A 19,035-nucleotide genomic window follows, 5' to 3' on the forward strand; every position below is an offset into this window, starting at 1 on the left:
AAGATGTGATTGTATCTGATCCGAGTGCCACTTTATCAACATTTAGTTTAGCATTTGAAACAATGACCAATCTGAGCATTATTACAGTGAAGGTTTTGTCTTAGCACTCATTTTGTGAGTTTTTTTTGGTGTTTTTTTCTAGTTTTTTATTCATTTTGTCGATTTTCTTTTCAATATGGCAAATGTTTGTTGGCCTTTGTGTGTTTTTCAAGTCAATTCATGTGTTTTTGTTGTATTTTTGTGTATTTGTCCATCATTTTTGTGCATTGTTATGTCATTTTGTGCGAATTTGCTGGCATTCTGTGTGTTTTTTATGTCCTTTTGTATATTATTTTTGTAGTCATTTTGTTTAAAAGTGGTTGTTTAGCATATATTTATCATGTTTGTGTACTTTTGTTGACATGTTGTGCATTTTGCTGTCGTTTTCTGTGCTCCTGGAGTTTTGTGTGTTATGTTGGGCTTCATTTAACTTCCAACTTCATGAATTACAATTTTGTTTTGTGGGCCGCACAAAGTTAGACCGAGGGCCGCACGTGTCCCCCAGGCCGCCAGTTGCCTATGTCTGCTTTAGAGCATCCATATTCGGCCCACAGAAGACAGTAAAAATGATCGAGAAAACATGAATTATTGTGTAAATTACCAAATAACTCAGTTGTAGACATTACTCAATTTCACAAATTCAATGAAACTCCACAATATTTTTAGGGACTCAAAGTTTTCCACATGCTTTTATCACATGAATGCAGTCATTTTTGATTGCAAAATGGAGAGAAATCTCAATTTTTCCCTGAAAAATTTTGCAATTTCTCACAAATAATTACACAAACATTGGTTACAAAAATAAGAATTTTTGAAGTGAAGACCCGGCAGGAACTGATATTGAAAACTAGAGCTCAATAATGCTATTTTTTTTACCCCGCCTAAAATCTGTGGCCCACTGAAAATCAAACTGGTTCATATCTGGCCCCTGAACTAAAATGAGTTTGACACCCCAGAGTTAATGAATGTTTCCACTGTTTTTGGAGCCCCCTTGTCCTCACACTCACTCATTTGCCTAAAATAAACATTTTATTGTACACATGTGCATAGATATGACCTGGTAAACATGAATCAAACAGACACACTAAGAAATACATCAGGAGAAAATGATGTATGAGCAAAATTACACGAGCAAACACATTTCGTGCTCCATTTGAAGACAAAGACGAGACTTACACAGTTAATCTCGCAAAAACTGGATGATTTTCTTCCATTGGCTTTTCTTTTTTTTTTTGATGAATTCATCAAGTGTGAGAGCAAACAATAGAGACGGAGGCATGGAACAGGCACACAATAGTGTTGTCACATTAACAGGCATCAACCAGAGTGGAGGCTGATGACACTGATGAGAAATGGAGGGTGGGAGGACTGGGAAGATGGAGAACGAGGTGGGATAGGAAGAGAGACGCTTTGGCTTTCGAGGGAAAAACTTCTCTCTTTCTTCAGCGCTTGGGCCTAAGATGTCAAAATGAACCCAGAAAGAAATCATGTTTATCCTGCATGCGACTTGTTGGCGAGGGCAGTGGTTCTCAACCTTTTTTCGATCGTGACCGCGTTTAGAATTTTTGGATGACGCCAAAGAAACGTTTTTTCTAGAATGAGTTTTTGATCACGTTTGGTACACTTTTACAAATACAGAGTAATGAGAATTAGTGACAAATTGTGCCAACTCAGATGTTTTTATACTGCCTTTTATTTGAACGAGATTTATATTTGAGAAAGTGGAAGTATAGAATACAGTTGTTTAATATTGTGTTGTGTTTTCATTTTAAAAATGATTTAGTAATGATAAGAATTTATTAATAATAACAATAATAAGAATAATAAAACATTGTGATCAAGTGACCCAACATGGGGTCACAACCCCTAGGTTGCAAAACCCTGGGCTAGAGTGACTTATATGTAGATTTTTACAGAGAAATGTATTTTGTTTATTTTTTTAAGCATCCTATATTCTGGTGCGACTGAAAATACTGTAATTAGTTGAAGATAAATGTCATTTTTGGTAGATTACAGCTATTTAGAAAACATGTTTTATCAGGAAATGTTTCTTTCTTTGCATTCAATGCAATTATTGTTTTTGATTGCTAATGGTCTATAATATGTGATTAATGTGAGTTTTAAAGAAGAATCATCACACTTTTTAAAAATTTTAGGAACCACTGTAAACTAAGACCGTGTGTTGCCTTCAGAGCAGTAAGCGAACATGACCTTAGCCCAACAGGTATTCAGATATTTATGTTCCTGTTAGTGAGGAATACAGAAATGTTAACAGATCACAGAGTCCTGAACCTCAGCATCATTTCTAAATATCTGTCCCTCCTCTTACTTTCACTTTTTCAGTTTCCTTTTTCACTTTTTTTTCACTAAAAATCTGAGTTCTAAATGTGGCATTTCAATAATTGAAGAGAAGTTTTTCTCTCTCTTTTTTTGACGCAATATGGTATACAAAATGTCTATAGTTTAGGATGGCTGAGTGGTCTGATATGGGTTCGAATCCCACTTTTTTTTTTTTCATTTTAACATTTTTATTTATTTATTTTTTCATAATTTACATGGCAAATTCCACCTTTAACAATACATATACAAAAAAAAAAAAGAAACTTTTTACGGCCTATTATATATTGCAGTTCTATACTGTATTACTATATTCCAATGCAACTGATAGTCAAATATGGTAATTAGTTTATTATAATTCTACTTTTAGGCACAGGATTGCAATTTAAAAAAAAACATCTTTTATCATCTTTTTCTCCCTGGAGGGAAGGTGAGAAATAGAGAATTTAAAAATGTGGTTAGCACGTCCACCTCACAGCAAGAAGGTCCTGGGTTCAAGCCCTGGGGTGGACACTTGGGTCCTTTCTGTGTGGAGTTTGCATGTTCTCCCCGTGCTGCATGGGTTTCCTTCGGGTACTCCGGCTTCCTCCGGCTTCCTCCCACAATCCAAAAACATGACTGTAAGGTTGATTGGAGTCTCTAAATTCTTCTTCTTCTTCTTCTTTTCTTTTTCTTTTTCTTTTCTTTTTCTTTTTCTTTTTCTTTTCTTCTTCTTTTCTTCTTCTTCTTCTTCTTCTTCTTCTTTTTCTTTTTCTTTTCTTTTTCTTCTTTTTCTTTTTCTTCTTTTTCTTTTTCTTTCTTTTTCTTTTTCTTTTTCTTCTTCTTCTTCTTCTTCTTCTTCTTCTTCTTCTTCTTCTTCTTCTTCTTCTTCTTCTTCTTCTTCTTCTTCTTCTTCTTCTTCTTCTTCTTCTTCTTCTTCTTCTTCTTCTTCTTCTTCTTCTTCTTCTTCTTCTTCTTCTTCTAAAAAAAAAAAACCACCCAAAAACTAAATCAGCTCACATTTGCACACCAACACTTTTACTTTTAGCCTTGAGATGACTCCATCCTCTTTCTTCCTCTGTTCCTTCAGTTTGTCTTTGCTCTGCATTGTTCCAGAGGAGGATGGAAAGGGAACACGGAACACTCAAATCTGCTGCTTGCTTTTCACTTCCATTTAAATGAATGTTTTTCGTGGGTGACGCGTTTGAACATCAGAAATAAGAAAACAGCCTCTGTAACATCTTTGACGCACTCGTTTTTTTTTTTCTCTCTCTCTCTGAGGTTGAGTGAATTAAGTGCAACAGAACATCTGACCAGGTGTTTATATTCAATCTGCTTTGAGCTCTTTAAATTGCTGTTATCTACCTGTGATCAAGTTTTAAAGGGATCCTCCACTGTTTTTACAAATGTGGCCTAAAACCTTCTAAATGACCTTATTAGAAGATCTATGCCTAAGAAAACGCCATATTTTGCACCATATTTGTTTTATTAACTTTTAAAAATGGGACTAGATTACCGTTTGAGAGCTTGTGCGCTGCAGTGTTGAAATGACATCATTGATGACGTGAATCGCACCTTTTAGTCCATTGAGTTCTATAGGAAGTGAAGCATTCAGGATTCAGGACAGATTCATCTGTCAAAATGACAACTTGTGCTGCTTTGCGTTGCTCCAACTCTGCTGTTTAGTCCAGTGATTCTCAACTAGTGGGTCAGGACCCAAAAGTGGGTCACGGACCTGTACTTGGTGGGTCGCAGACAGCTGGTCAAAAATGAATAAATACTTAATGTCTCATGTTGAAACTTTTCTTATGACAGGCATGCTGTGAAATGCATGTTAGACAGGAAAATATATAGATTTATGTTTTAAAAAAGATTATGTGTGTTTTCAACAGCTATTTTTGAAAAACTAAAAAAAAAAAAGTGGGACCCAATGACAAAATGTGGGTCCCAGGATGAGACCAGTTGAGAACCCCTGGTTTAGTAGACGGCATGAAGAAGAGAAGATCTCCGTTCATGTAAATATAACTGCTGCTCATTACGTCTATAGACGTGAATTGTGTTTTTCGGCTGGGGTTGCTGGGAGACAGTGTGACGAAGCTTTCCGGTGAATATCTAACTTGTACCATGATGTAGTGACCAACTGGTGCCATGTAGGTGGCAGCAGAGGGAGAGGAAAAGAGTTTACAAGACAGAAAATGGCGCTACGAGAGTTGATGCTGAAGTTCCCAGCAGCTCACAGCAGCACATACTCAACCAGAGCATGTGTGGAACTAAGTGGACTACTGAGAGTGTCGCCATGGTGAGAGAAAACGATCAAAAAAATAGGGCAAGCACTGACACTTGGCATGTCCGGGATGAGGAGGAAGTTGCGTCTGTGGAGAATGACGGGGGGAGAGACTTGGAGGACGGCCAAAATACAGTAAGCAAACCATTCAATTCTGACCATGATAGCAAAATAATAATAATTTTGCCATCAAAAGCCTGGTCTCAGTGTTGTTTTTGTAGTTTTACAGAAGGAAACAAATGTTGAGGTGTCCCTAAAGAAAAATTGCTTCAAAGTCACTAATAGATTTTTCAGAAAAAGCTGTTTTTCTCAGCTTTTTGTCACAAACTGGCAATTTGTGTGAAACTTGCCTCTATTCAACTGCTGATTATGGAAAGCATGATGAAAGTAGTGAGTCTAATCTTTCAGAATCTGGTTTCAGTTGTCAGATTGTCATAGTACAAGATATTCTGTGGGTCTTTAAAAATCAGTCAAAAGGCTCTAAAAATGCTGGCAATGAATGAGTTAATGCTGACCTAAGTTGAATCTGTGTTTGCAGAGAACGAGTGTTCTTGTCAGAAATGGTTGAAGGTTTGGTTTTAATGGTTTCGGTCCATTTTTGATTTTTCTCTTCTACATGGCGTCTATGAAACAGCAGACTTGGAACTGTCGCCTCCTACGCTCATGGATTTTGTTTATCAAATTTCGGTAATCAAAAGAGGTTTACATCGACTTTTTTAACTTTTACTGATTTTTAGAGCAACGCAAAGCAGCACAATTTGTCATTTTGACTGAAAAAGCTGCTAAATGATCCTATGCTTCACTCCAATAGAACTCAATGGACTAAAAGGGGCGATTTACGTCATCAATGACGTCATTTCAACATGGCGGCGCACAGGGTAAAGTAGTCCCACCTTTAAAAGTTAATCAAATGAATATGGTGCAAAATGATGTGTTTTGTTAGGCATAGGTCTTCTAATAAGTACATTTCAAAGGTGTCCTAATCTACCGATGATAGGAAAACAATGCCTCTTTCCTTTCCAAAATGTGTTTGTTTTAAAATAACTGGTGCTTTGTGACCACACTGTAATCCAGAGGCAAATTTTTTCTTTAAAATATATTTAAAATAATGTGTCCATTCCTTCTGATGTGGAGAAAAAACATCACATGACACCTGTAAGCAAGCACAACTCTTCTTCTTCTTCTCCTTTTTTCACTGTAAGTGTTTCTCTAGTGCATGTCTTTGATCATCAGCACAAACAACAACTATTCATCCACCCCCGTCACGACATCATTGAACTTTCTACATGGCCGTGTTTTTTTTTTTTTTTTTTTGTCTAGCAGTTTAGTAAAAGCTTTCGCACTGTCATGGTTTATGTTGTTACTCAGCAACTATTCTACAAGAGCTGGATCTGTTAGCAGCAAGTCATCCGTCTTTACAGCCATGATGAGATGAATTGTTTGTAGTCCACTAAGTACTCTTGAAAAGAAAACAACCAAAAAGCAGAAATGACTTTTAACCAATGAATGTGTTGTTGCATCCTCCATTACAGGAATCAAACCTCAATTTACTTGTGTAAAATATCATTGTTGACCCGCATGTTTTAGGCAAGGAATTAACAATAGAAATTTTATGCAAAGGCAATTTATTTGTGAACAAATGTAGATATAAAACAGGAATTTTCCGTTTTAAAAGGACGAAAAGCAGCGTTTTAGAATTCCTTAGGTCACAAGAAGAGGTCACGCTAGATTTTTTGTGTTGTCTGTCACGTTGACGGGATTTTTTATGACCCTGTCAGTCAATCAATTTTCATGCCTCATTTGATAATATTTTACATATTTAATAGCATTTAATTTTCATTCGTTTAAGTTCACATTTCGTGACAATAAACTGAATAGCACAGCTCATTAATATGTTAGCTCGCCACCAAGTGGTCAATGGTGTGAATTGTAATATGTAAAAATTACAGATGGCCTTCAGATTTTTCGGTCGCCACGGTTAATGACGGAAAGTATTGCACTAGTGTTGCACTCACGCTTTAAAGAGAAACTAAACCCCAAAACGACTTATTTTTATGTTATTAAGTACTGCTGTTGATTGATCTGGTCCAACTCATGACATTTTAGTCAAGTTTTTTAATTTGGCGTGTTTTGTTATAAAATGAAAGATTGACTGCCCTCTATAGGTTGAAACCTGGCTATTAAAATTAAATTTTGTTGCTAGATTCTGTGATGTCATTGTACCATCATGGTCACTGTTGGCTCCGCCCCTACGGTAAAAACGTTCACCTCGACAGTCTGTGGTGAGTAGGTTAGATTAAGAGAAATGTGAATTGAGCTATAGTGAGTAATGAGTTGCTAGTTAGCATAGCATAGATATTTGTCGAGAGTTTATAATATAGATGGGTTTCCACTCCCACGATTCCCTGCACGCGTCGCCATCTTGTGTGTCACTGTAACCTTTACTGGTAACCCAAGTCACCTATCACATCATTTAGGGGTTTTTTTGTTGATTTCACTCAACTTCTGTAAATACCTCGCTTTGCAAGTTGAATTCAAACTATCTCTGTAGATTGTTTTTTCCTTTTGACTATTTTTATCCGGTTTTGACGTCATTTTGAAAGCTTTGGAGGGCAAAATTGTATCGCGTCAAGATGTAAACAATGAAAGCTGCCACACAAGATGGCGGCCTACGGAATGGTGGGAAATTTGTGATGTCATCGGAAACCAATTTATAGACTGAGTGTCTTAGCTGCTCTAAGAGCTCAGCCCATAATCAAGGCATTAGTTTAAATTTCCCCCAGTGGCAGGTCAGCAAAAACCAGAGGGTTTACAGTAGTTGTTCAAATTGCACATTTAAGTGCAATTTTGTTACATCAACCCCTGAGTGTCAGTGTAGCATCTAAAGGTATTGCATTCTGCCCCAGTATTATTGCTCCCTTATTGTTGGCTTTGGGCTCACAGCTATTGGAGTTGCTAATTAGTTAGCCGTGCTAGCTAGCTACCAAGTGGCATCTGACACAAATGTCTAGTACTTTAAACTAAGGCTGCACAGTTAATCACATTTTAATCATGATTTTGATTTTGGCTGCAATGATTAAATTGACCTGATTGTCGGCGATTTTTACCTTTAAAATGTGGCTCTGTTGCATATCTTATCAGACACTTTCTCTGCCTCGGTTTTCAGCCAACCACCAGGGGGCGAGCACATGATTAGGGCTTCTTTTGGCTACCTTAATAACAAGCGAGCAATGCTTCAGCACTTTAAATTTTGAGGTACATTTATTATTATTTTTCTTTTTCTTTTTCTTGCACTCTAAACGGTTCATATGTTGTTTTGTTAAAAAGTGGTTAAATAGAAATACACATGTTTTTCCTGACATGAATATTTGCGATTTATAATGTTGATCCAGATAATCGTGATTATCATTTTGGCCATAATCGTGCAGCCCTAATTTAAACCTACTCTAAAACAACACACCATAGGGACATTACAACTGAGTCCGTGTCACCAGGCTGAGCCGCGTTGGACAAACTTCCCTGATACATTTATTTATTTATTTTTCCACATATTACTTCCAGTGTTTTCACCATTAGTCCCATTGTAGTAAATGGTGTAATTTTTCCAATCATGCAGATGATCTGTTTTGCAGTTTGACCCAGGTGTGTGCATTTATGCAGCGTTTGTTTGTGTGCTAATGCTGACTAGGACAGTCTGGGGAATTTACTGGCGCTACTGTTGGCTTAATGTGTTTGGAGCTAATAACCAGATGAGTGCATGAGCTCGGGAGGAAGGGGGGAGGTGGGATTTGGGGCAGGGGGTGGGGAGGATGGAGCAAGTGAGAAATGGAGCAATTTTGTGCTGAAAGAGAGATGGAGATGGAGGGAGAGATAAAGAGAGAATGAGACAACGGGTGCCAGAGGGGTAAACACAAAACCATCCTCTTGCTAAAACACAACCCTTTGAGCGCCGTGACGGGCTCGTTGCCGTGTGTGTGTGTGTGTGTGTGTGTGCGCGCTCGTGAGCCTGTGTTTTTGCAAGAAATGTGATGTGTCATTTATCTTAATGTTTACGGCCCTACACACACATCGGCCGACGGAACACACACACATAAACACACTAAAACACACACACACACACAAGTAGAATAAGTTGGATGTCTTGGTTAATTAGCTTTAGCTTGTGTGAGTAAGATGTCGCCTAATCATTTTGGAAGTACGAACACAGAACTGAAAACTAACAGATTTACAGTATCTCATTAGATATCAACCTGTGATGATGGATTTATATCATCACATGTTGTCAGCATAATCAGGAAGCAAACCTCACATTAAAGTCAGTTTTCAAATGCACAAACATGGCATTTAAATGTATATAATTGCTCAAAATAACCATCATTTATTAACGCTTTGTGAACATGTTGGTTTTAAAGTTAAAAGTGGGATCGATCGGGGTCAGAGTGGGATATTATTATTAAAATAAGCACACTTTTAGTGAGAGAGACTGAACCTGTCAATCATAGATATATAATTCCCTGCTCTAAATGAATGACAGTTGATTGCTTTGGGGATATAAATCTAATTAGTGTTCAATGCAATTGAGACCTACTTGTCATCAGGGCCATTATTGCTACAAATGAGAAAAATCAGCTTGTTAATTTGCTCTATAGGTCTGTGGTAACATTTAAAATCAGTCATAAAGTCATAATTTGTAATAGAAATGATGCACAAAAAAAAGAACACTGTAATCTGATATATCAAATGGAAATATCGCAATTCACTTCCTGAAATAAAATGGCAATATTATTCATATTTATGCCCTATTTTTCAAACAAATCAAATGGAATATAAACTCACATGCAAGTTTTAGGTAAATATCATGTATTTACGTAAAATTTTTCCTCTAAAGCGCGTCGGCAAAGAGACAGAAATATTAAATCTTGCTTAAAATCTTATAACGAAGTCTAGAAATGTGACGGATATCACCTCAAGAAAATAAAAAAGCCCCTCACTTACGTGTTTATTATTATTTGTGGGCTTTTTTTTCAGCAAAATCAAGTATAAATTGTGACCTCACAATCAAGTTTTAGTACAATATCATGCATTCACATGTATTTTTTTCCTCTGAAACGTGTCGGCAAAGAAACAGAAATGTCAAATCTTGCTATGAAATCGAGAAATATGACAGACTTTACCTCAAGAAATGAAAATAGTCCCTCACCTGCATGTTTTGGGACAATATCATGTGTTTCCACAATATATTATGCATGTAGGAAGTGTTTAATAGACCTTTTATGCATGTTTGGCATAATTATAAATTATAGCGACACTGAAATGACACTGAAATGGAAACTGATGCAGTAAAATAGCCAGAGGTGTAAAGAGTACTGATATATTCTACCCAAGTAGAAGTACTGTTACTTGTTCGAAATTGTACTCAAGTACAAGTAAGTCATATATAAAATACTTAAGTAAAAAATGTATCAATTAAAAGTTACTTTCACCCCACACGTTTATTTTTTTAGACAAAATCTTGTATAATTGGAACTTTATTTATTTTCCACAAAGGCCTCTGTAAAAATTAAATGTTTATCAAAATATACAATTGTTTTTAAATAAAATTACACCAATTATTTCAATTCAAAATAATAATAATAATAAAAAAGATAGATACGATTATGAACTCTAAAACTGAGAAAACCTGACCTCCATTCAATGCTGTTTTTGCACCTTACATTAGGGTTAATCTGGTTGGTCGTCTATGATGTGATGCATTTGATTATTGTCTGTTCACTTCATTTTTTTGTCTTTTCACAATGTCTGTTGATAAATTTAATTAGCATTAGTTCTAACGTAGCATTGGCATTAGCCTAGCAATAGCGCTAACCTAGCATTGGCATTAACCCAGCATTGGCATTAACATAGCATTAGTACTAACCTAGCATTGGCATTAACCTAGCATTAGTACTAACCTAGCAATGGCATTAATATAGCAATAACACCAACTTAGCTTTGACATTAACCCAGCATTGGCATTAACATAGCATTAGTACTAACCTAGCATTAGCATTAACCTAGCATTAGTACTAACCTAGCAATGGCATTAATATAGCAATAACACCAACTTAGCTTTGACATTAACCCAGCATTGGCATTAACATAGCATTAGTACTAACCTAGCATTAGCGTTAACCTAGCAATAGCACTAACCTAGCATTGGCATCAACGTACCAATAGCACTAACCTTGCATTGGCATTAACCTAGCATTAGTACTAACCTAGCAATGACATAAATCATCTCAATGACAGTAACATGAGTTCTTGTAATCCATTATTTTTACCTCAGAAATTGGGACATTTTGGAATGTGAGTCTCTGCATCACGTTGTAATGTGAGATTTCACTGAAGGCTCAAACTCAAAGGAGAATCTGGTAATAAATGCTAACCTGATGTTAATGCATGCGAGGCAGATCGGGGCATCTGATTATTTTTTTCGACGGCTGTTGAGATCAAAATGTCCTTTTCCGGGTGGTGACGCCGATGTCTGTCGCTCACGGCAGTTCAAAGCGTCGCGATCCGAGCGTTTCCTGTGATCTGGCTATGGCAACGCTGAGCGAACACTCAGCCGTCCAACACAATTATCTGCTCTAATGGATTCGGTTGAGACGGAGCCGACCTGAGACCAACCGCTGATTTATTTCAATTTTTTTTTAACTAAAGCAGAGCAGCCAATTATGCTGCCTTAACTAGACGTTAGCGGTTTTAGCCGGCTACACAGGCCCAATTAGAGAGCAGCTGCAGGTGTGTGTGTGTGTGTGTGTGTGTGTGTGTGCGCGTGTGTGTGTGTGTGTGTGTGTACTTTTGCATGCCTCCATAGCAGAAAGAGCTGCTCTGTAATGAGCAGAGACGCAGCCACGTTTTCTCCCTCGTCCTGCAAAACCCAGGGTTGGGGTCAATTATAATAATAGTCTCGTAATTGATATGTAATTACAATTATGACGTGATTATAATTGTAATTGTCATTTTAAAGATCTGTTGCTGTCATAATCGTAATTAAATTGTAATTGAGTTCAAATTATTTACTTTGTATATGTAATTGTTTTTGAAAAGTTGATTTTTGTATATATCTGTATTATATTTGTACATTTGTATGTTTGTATTATTATTATTACTTTTTTTTTTTTTTTTCTACTATAATGTGTGCACTTGTATTTAATCCTTATTTAATCAAATTGATTTTAATTATATATATATATATATATATTTTTTTTTTTTTTTCTTTCTTTGTTTAGTGTTAATTCTTTTTATTTGTAATACTTATTGAGCCTCTGGAATGAAAGTCATTCCCCCCTAGGATAAATAAAGTATTTCTGAAAAAATTGTCGCTAAACACTAAACTGGGGAACCATGTTCCAGTTCTATGTACAGTTCTACACATATGTAGTTAACAATTATTAAAATATGTTTTAGATCAAGCTTTCCCACACATACTGACACGGGGGACGGTTCGGTTTAGGGGTTCAGTTCTTATTTTTTACATCAGCCTAATAGGGGTGCATTTCATCTAGGGCTGCACAATTATGGCCAAAATGATAATCATGATTATTTTTTTCATCAATATTGCAATCATGATTTTAATCACACTTATTTGTCATATTAGGGAAAAATCTTGTTTTTAATGCACTACTTTTAAACAAACAATGGGTGTACAGTTTGCAGTGTAAAACTAAGCTTTAAAATGTAATTAGGACAAAAAATAACATAAGATTTTAAAATGTACCAAACTGAATAAATACACTATTGCAGCGTGCAGAGCCTATATTTTAAATCAAACATATTTTGCCGACAATCAGGTTAATTTAATCGTGGCAGCCAAAATCACTTTTAAAATTGGATTAACTGTGCAGCCCTAGCTTCAGCTATACAGTATATCCTCACTTGCATTTTCTTCAGGAAATGCAAAATATTCTAGTTGAGAATGTAATTGTAATTTACTTTCTGAGTATAAAGAATAATTGTAATCTAATTGTAATTGGAAAAAATGACTGGTCACTGTAATGGTAATTGAATTATAATAATTGTAACTGATAAATTGAATTGACGCCAACCCTGTGGCTCTGCTCCTATTTCCAGAGTCTGTTTGTTTTTCTGTTGTTTTTGCAGCGATGGATTGGGGGATGTAGGGGAGACTTGGCCGTTGATGACACTGGTGCGCGTCCACCGGGGGGTAGCCAGTGGACTGTATGGATGTGTGGAGCGCTATGCTCGCTGGACCCGTGCCTACGCTAACAGGATTAGAACATCAGCCAAATGCCTGTCAGGGAACGCAACATTGTTTGAAGCCGTCCACTCATCCTCTGCTTGTTTTCTTTTTCTCCACATCCCACAATCTGTTCTTTATTGCGCCGTCAAATTCAGAATGTGTTTCCTGTCATTTCACACACACCCCTCCCCATCTTTCTCTGCTGTCACTCAGCCGCTCTTTGACGCTCATAAATTAAAGAACATTAAGGGGCATTATTACAGCTGCACTGACACAGAAGAAGAGGGAGCGACAGGAGAAGAAATGGAGCGAGTGTGGAGTGTGGGTCCCATGCCACCCAGAGGCCTGTGTAAGCAGTAATTGCAGTAGAGTGTGTTTAATGTGGGTCAGTAGTTGAGTGGAACCCCGAGGGTTGGGAGGAATGTAAAAAAGACGAGGGGGGAACTAGCCGGAGAATGAGGAAGTCTCTGTGAAAGGACCTGTGTCACCCCCTCTTTAACAACCAATAATCTCACTTATTACTGCAGAGTCAGACCAGTGACTGTCCCACTGCCACCTGTCATGATTTGTTTCATTTCTGCTTCCTTCGACTGATTCAACCATATAACATTTTTATTTCCTCACATCAAACTGGAGGGTCTAGTAAAGATAGTGAATGATTGAAGACATTGCTTGATGAATGAGTAACTAAATGGCACACTCCGCAATGTGCACGACAAACTCAGTGACTATATACGGTCTACTACAGTAAGATTAGGATGATAACCGATGATGGCCGTTCCCACTGAAGTATAGTTCCAAGTTTCCCAAGATGCATTTCAAACTGGAGGGTCTAGAAAAAAAAAATTAATCATTTAAGTCACGTCTTGATGACTGAGTGATGCAGATACTGTGTTCTAAATGTCACACTCCGTAATATGCACTACAAACTTATTGAGTATATATTGTCTACTACAGTATATACTATAAGTGCAATATACTATGAGTATGATTAGTATGATGATCGTTCCCACTGAAGTATACTTCCAAGTTTTTGTGACCTTGGCCCCATTTGGGACAACAGATGGAAATTAGCCACTGGCTACAATCTTTACATTCATGTATTTTTTATTGATGTAAGTCCATTAACACGTACTCTCCCAATCAAATAAATAAATAAACACGTTCCCCAAAATGCATTTCAAGCCTACAATGACAAAAACTAAATATCTCCTTTGATTTTCCACCTTTCTGAAACCAATTTAAGTGAGAACGTGACCAAGTGGAATATCAACATGTGCTCATTTGATCCATAAAACTCACGTATACACATTTTCATGCCGACGTTTCAGAGATTTTCGGAGACCCTCCATTGTGATACTGATGAAACTTCCGGTTAACTTCAAAACAAGAGCCCTATTTACAAAAACCAATGGAAGAAGAGATGCTTTTGTTTTGAAAAGGGGATGTTTGACTTTTAGCTTGAAGCCGGTCCCAGGACCGTTTTACGTTCTGCTCGCAATGCATCATGGGGTGGTTGAGTATGACTAGTGTGCCCACCGTGCATACTTGTCCCGCTATAGTATACATCCAGGTATTTATCGCGTACTCAATCTTTCCTCACAATCTCATGTGAACACACGAAATACTACTTTTCACGCCACACTTAGTATGAGTAGTACATTAGTATGTAGTAGTATAAATTAGATTTTTTTTAAAAACCTAACCCCCTCTTGCGTTTTTAAAAATATATTATGTATATACTGTATATATACTGTATATTATACCACTGACCATACACCATGTCAGCAACACTTAAAAACATTTGTCACAATGTTTCAGTGAAAATAAACATTTAAAGATGGTTACCAGTAATTTAAAACTAAAACTTTACTTAAGTACCAACTACAGCTCTCATAGGTATTTATCTTGGAAAGTAAATCAGATTTTAGATGGAGCTCATTAGTGACTAGAGCACCTCAGATGGTCCATGCGTGCTATCTGGTGCCCACAGGCAGCATGTGGGTGACCCATGTCGCTCAACATCAGTATCTACCAAAACTCAAGAATGCAATATCAGTATTATATTGGAAGTAGGCATTTTACAGTTGTACAATTTCTTTCTCATTTTATTAATTTCAAGCTTAAATACAATTGCCAGACCTGACATAACTGTAGTAAGAACATTTGACCAATGATTGAAGCATTCTGTTTCTTAAAGCAGGCCATCAAATTACATGTTTGATCTGAAAGCTGCAGTATGAGAGCATAAGTAATAATAACAAGAAGACATAGTCATCAACATCCCCCACCAGATTGGTTGTTATTATAACTCAACCTTTTCCTAAATGTCCGAACTCTAAAAAACAAAACAAGGTAATAACTCCGGAAAAAATAATTGTGCACTTCTCATTTTCAAACTCCATCAAGGCATTGATACCCTGAATTCACACACCAAATTTGGTTTTCCTATCTTAAACAACTTCTAAGAAAAGCTGTCCCCTTTGAAGATACTTCAGAGTCCAAAAAACAGAACAATGGCAATAACTCCGGAAAAAATAACTGCGCGCTTCTCATTTTCAGACTCCATCAAGGCATTGATACCCTGAATCCACACACCGAATTTGGTTATCCTATCTTAAATGATTTCTAAGAAAAGCTGTCCCCTTTGAAGAGACCTCAAACAGAGTAAAAAAAAATGGAAAAAGAGCACTGACTCGAGAAAAAATAATTGCAGGCTTCTCATTTGCGAACTCCATCAAAGTATTGATACCCTGAAGCCACACACCGAATTTGGTTATCGTATCTTAAACGGTTTCTGTGAAAAGCTGTCCCCTTTAACTCGGACGGACGCACTTTCAGTTTCTGTTGTATCTCTGATGTTCTTCCACTGGTTCTTGTTACCTACAGATCTGCTGATCACTAATTGCAGCATATGTTTGTTTGCTCTAAGAGCTCCATTGTTTACACCTGATATGTTTGCACACAGTGCATTTCCTCACACACTAACCTGGTCTCAGCCCTGTAGCCTGGAGCTGCTATGGAGCCTCTGTGACTCTGTGCCTGCAGAGCATCTTAGCCAAATCCAGCAGTGAGCATCTGGAGCAGGTTTACCATGTGAATCCCCGGGTCCCTTTGATGAGGCTGGGAGCGTAATGTATCTGAATTCCTTTGGAGTCCTCTGGGTACCCAGGCTGTTGAATACTTGGCCCTGAGCCGAGCGACTGGAACGTGATTGGTGTTGAGATTCAGACGTATCGGGACACCTTTCAGCTCAGTGTTTCCTTTAATGACCTCCAGCGACACTTCACTAAACGCTAACACTTTCTCCTTCTACTATCCTCTTTAATTTACCACCAAGAGTTGGACTGCAGCTCGTACTCGTACTGGTTGAAGGAACGCAGATAGGGCTGAGGAATTAGTCATGAGTGACGGACTGTCAATGGGTAAAACTTTCTTTAATACATTTCATGTAGGTCACCAAGCTGATACGGTATATCCAAGTGAAACTTTGCTTTTTATGTAAAATTCTACTCATGGAGGAAAAGGGATATGGAAAAAAAGGAAAGATATCACTGAATTAATTTCAAGAACTAGAAAAGTAAAACCAAAATAATATTTGGAGTGAATATTGTTGTAATATAAAATAATAAGCAGAACATGTAGAAGAATCTGTGCTACAGACACTAAAACAATGAAATACTGAATAAATCTTTCAAAACCTATTTATTCAGTGTAAAATGTGATTGTCTGATCTGAGGCTCACATTATCAAAATACATGTCAGCATTTAGAATATTTACCAACCTAAGTAATAATACAGGAAAGAACGCAGGGTTTTTGTCTGTATTTATGTTTTTATCCATTTTTAGAACTTCATATATTTTTCTCTCATTTCATGTGTTTTGTTGTCGTTTCGTTTATTTTCTGTGGATTTTGTTTATTTTGAAAGTCATTTCCTGTATTATTCTGTAATTTTACTGTTTTGTTTTGTTTTTTAATCATTTCTTGTGTTTTCATTGTCATTTTGTGTTATCTGGTATATTTTTTTAGCATTTTGTGTATTTTTCTGGAAATTGTATGATTTTGGAGGCATTTTTGTGTATTTCAGTTATGATTTTGTGAAATGTTATTTCTGTCAATTATATTGTCGTTTTGTATCCTTTTTGAAGTTGTTTTGTTATCTTTTTATGTACTTTCTGCAATTTTGTATATTATAGGGCTGTTTTGTGTATTTTTACGTAATAATTTTTGTGTATTTCAGTTTTAATTGTGTATATTTTCATGTTATTTTGTGGGTTTTAGGAGTAGTTTTGTGTATTTTTGCTGTTTTGTGCATTTTTATGTTGGGGGGCCACACAAAATGACTTTACTATTGTCTATCTACTTCCTCATGTGAGGATCAAATATATGTCTTTAGAGGTGAAAAGTTTTCCTTGTACTGTAAATGTGAAGTGAGGGTAATTTGTAGGATCAAACTGAGTCACACACTGAGCTGCTCCATCGTCTGGGTTAAAGTGCCAACACATGTCGGCAAAGGGTTCGCCTCATATTTCCAATGTCAGATGGAAACGTGTAAACAGAAAAACAAATCCGGTGTTTTCATGAATCCCGTCGTAAGGCAAAACTTCCGTTTCTATCCTCTCTACAGTGCTGTCAGATGTGCTAAAGGCTCTCTGGGGAGTTTTTGTGAGCTTTGTATAGCAAAAAAGTCAAGATTTATGCAGGAGTTCTGCAAATGCACACTCAAAGGTGCTCCTGTTTGAAGTGGATGTGTTTACCCAGTCGATTTGGTCTCTGCAGCATTTAGATTTCAACCAACTAATAAAACAGAACGGCAAAATTAAAAACTACATTGTCAATTCTGATCAAACTCTTAATACAAAAAAATAATGTCCTGCATCTTTAGAATGCTTTCAAATACAAGGTAATAAAGATTATAAGTGATGCAAATCAAGCATTAACTCATTCACTGCCAGCCATTTTCAGAACAGCTACCCCCCCATTTTACAGCATTTTGACTGATTTCTAAAGATCCACAGAATATTTTGTATAATCTGAAAGTAGATTCTGAAAGAGTTTCTACCTTCATCAGATATTTTTTTTTTTATGTTTCTACCTTGTTTCATTCTTCCGTAATCAGCAGTTGAATGGAGGCAAGTTTCTGACAGAAAACTGAGAAAAAAACCTTTTTGTCAGTGACTTTGAAGCTAATATTTTTTTGCTTTAGGGACAACTCAACATTGGTTTCCTTCTATAAAACTACAAAAACAACTTTTGATGGCAAAATTATTAATATTTTGTTATCTGGGTCAGAATTGAATGGATTTCTTACTATTATTTTTGGCCTAAATAAAGTTTGATTGACTGATAGAATTTTGTGTATTATTCCAATGTGGCGCTGTGTGGCGTTTAACCTTACAGTAAGTAGAGTATTTAACATAAAACAGTTTGCATTAGGATTCCTGTGGTAAAAAATGAAAGTCTGTATGTGGGGATTAACTTTCTCCCGTTAGCATTAGCGATTCTGACTGCGTGCAAATGTAGAGGGATGTGTGTGTGTGGGGGGGGGGGGGGCGACAGTCAGCGTTGGGATTCCTGGGGTGTGTATAGGCGGGATCTGGAATCCGTGCGGCATGTGGCGGATCATCCCAGGTGGTTGGCTGTCAAGATGAGGATCAAAGACCAGAGGACTGGACCGCACACACACACACACGCTTCCTGCAGTGCTCTACTTCCACCTGCTTAAGAGTCAGTGCGTTCACCCATCACACGCAGGAAAAACTGCAGAAACCCAGCGAGCATCTCTGCATTTCTTCTATTTACACACTAACGCATGACAAGCTTGAACAAGTGGATTAAAGCGTGTGAATTAAGCTCCTTCTCTCGTATCATTCTCTATGTGTTTGTTCCCTTCAAGCGCCAATATTTACCTGAGAGCCAAAAAGGACTCAGAACAAGGAGATCTAGTGGCTGTGTTGCTGACGACGAGGGACACTCCAAAACACACGCCACAGATAAGCAGCTACATTCTCAGCAGGAAGGACGGCGGTGGTGGGGGGTGGGGTGTCTATTAGAAGCCAGGGGGTGTCTGTGTGTGCAAAAAAGTGTGACACATGAAATGGACAAGCAAAAGACGGGCAGGGAGGAGGACGGGGGGGAGGGTGGTGAGGGTA

The 19,035-nt window shown here is 37.2% G+C and overlaps 1 protein-coding gene across 29 annotated transcripts in view; it reads left to right on the plus strand.

Annotated features, from left to right (window-relative positions):
- celf2 (cugbp, Elav-like family member 2) overlaps positions 1-19,035 on the plus strand; it is a 286,166-nt gene that overhangs the window by 171,091 nt on the left and 96,040 nt on the right. The window lies entirely within an intron of this gene.

This window comes from Gouania willdenowi, chromosome 6 (assembly GCF_900634775.1).
Source record: "Gouania willdenowi chromosome 6, fGouWil2.1, whole genome shotgun sequence".
NCBI classification, from domain to species: Eukaryota; Metazoa; Chordata; class Actinopteri; order Blenniiformes; family Gobiesocidae; genus Gouania; species Gouania willdenowi.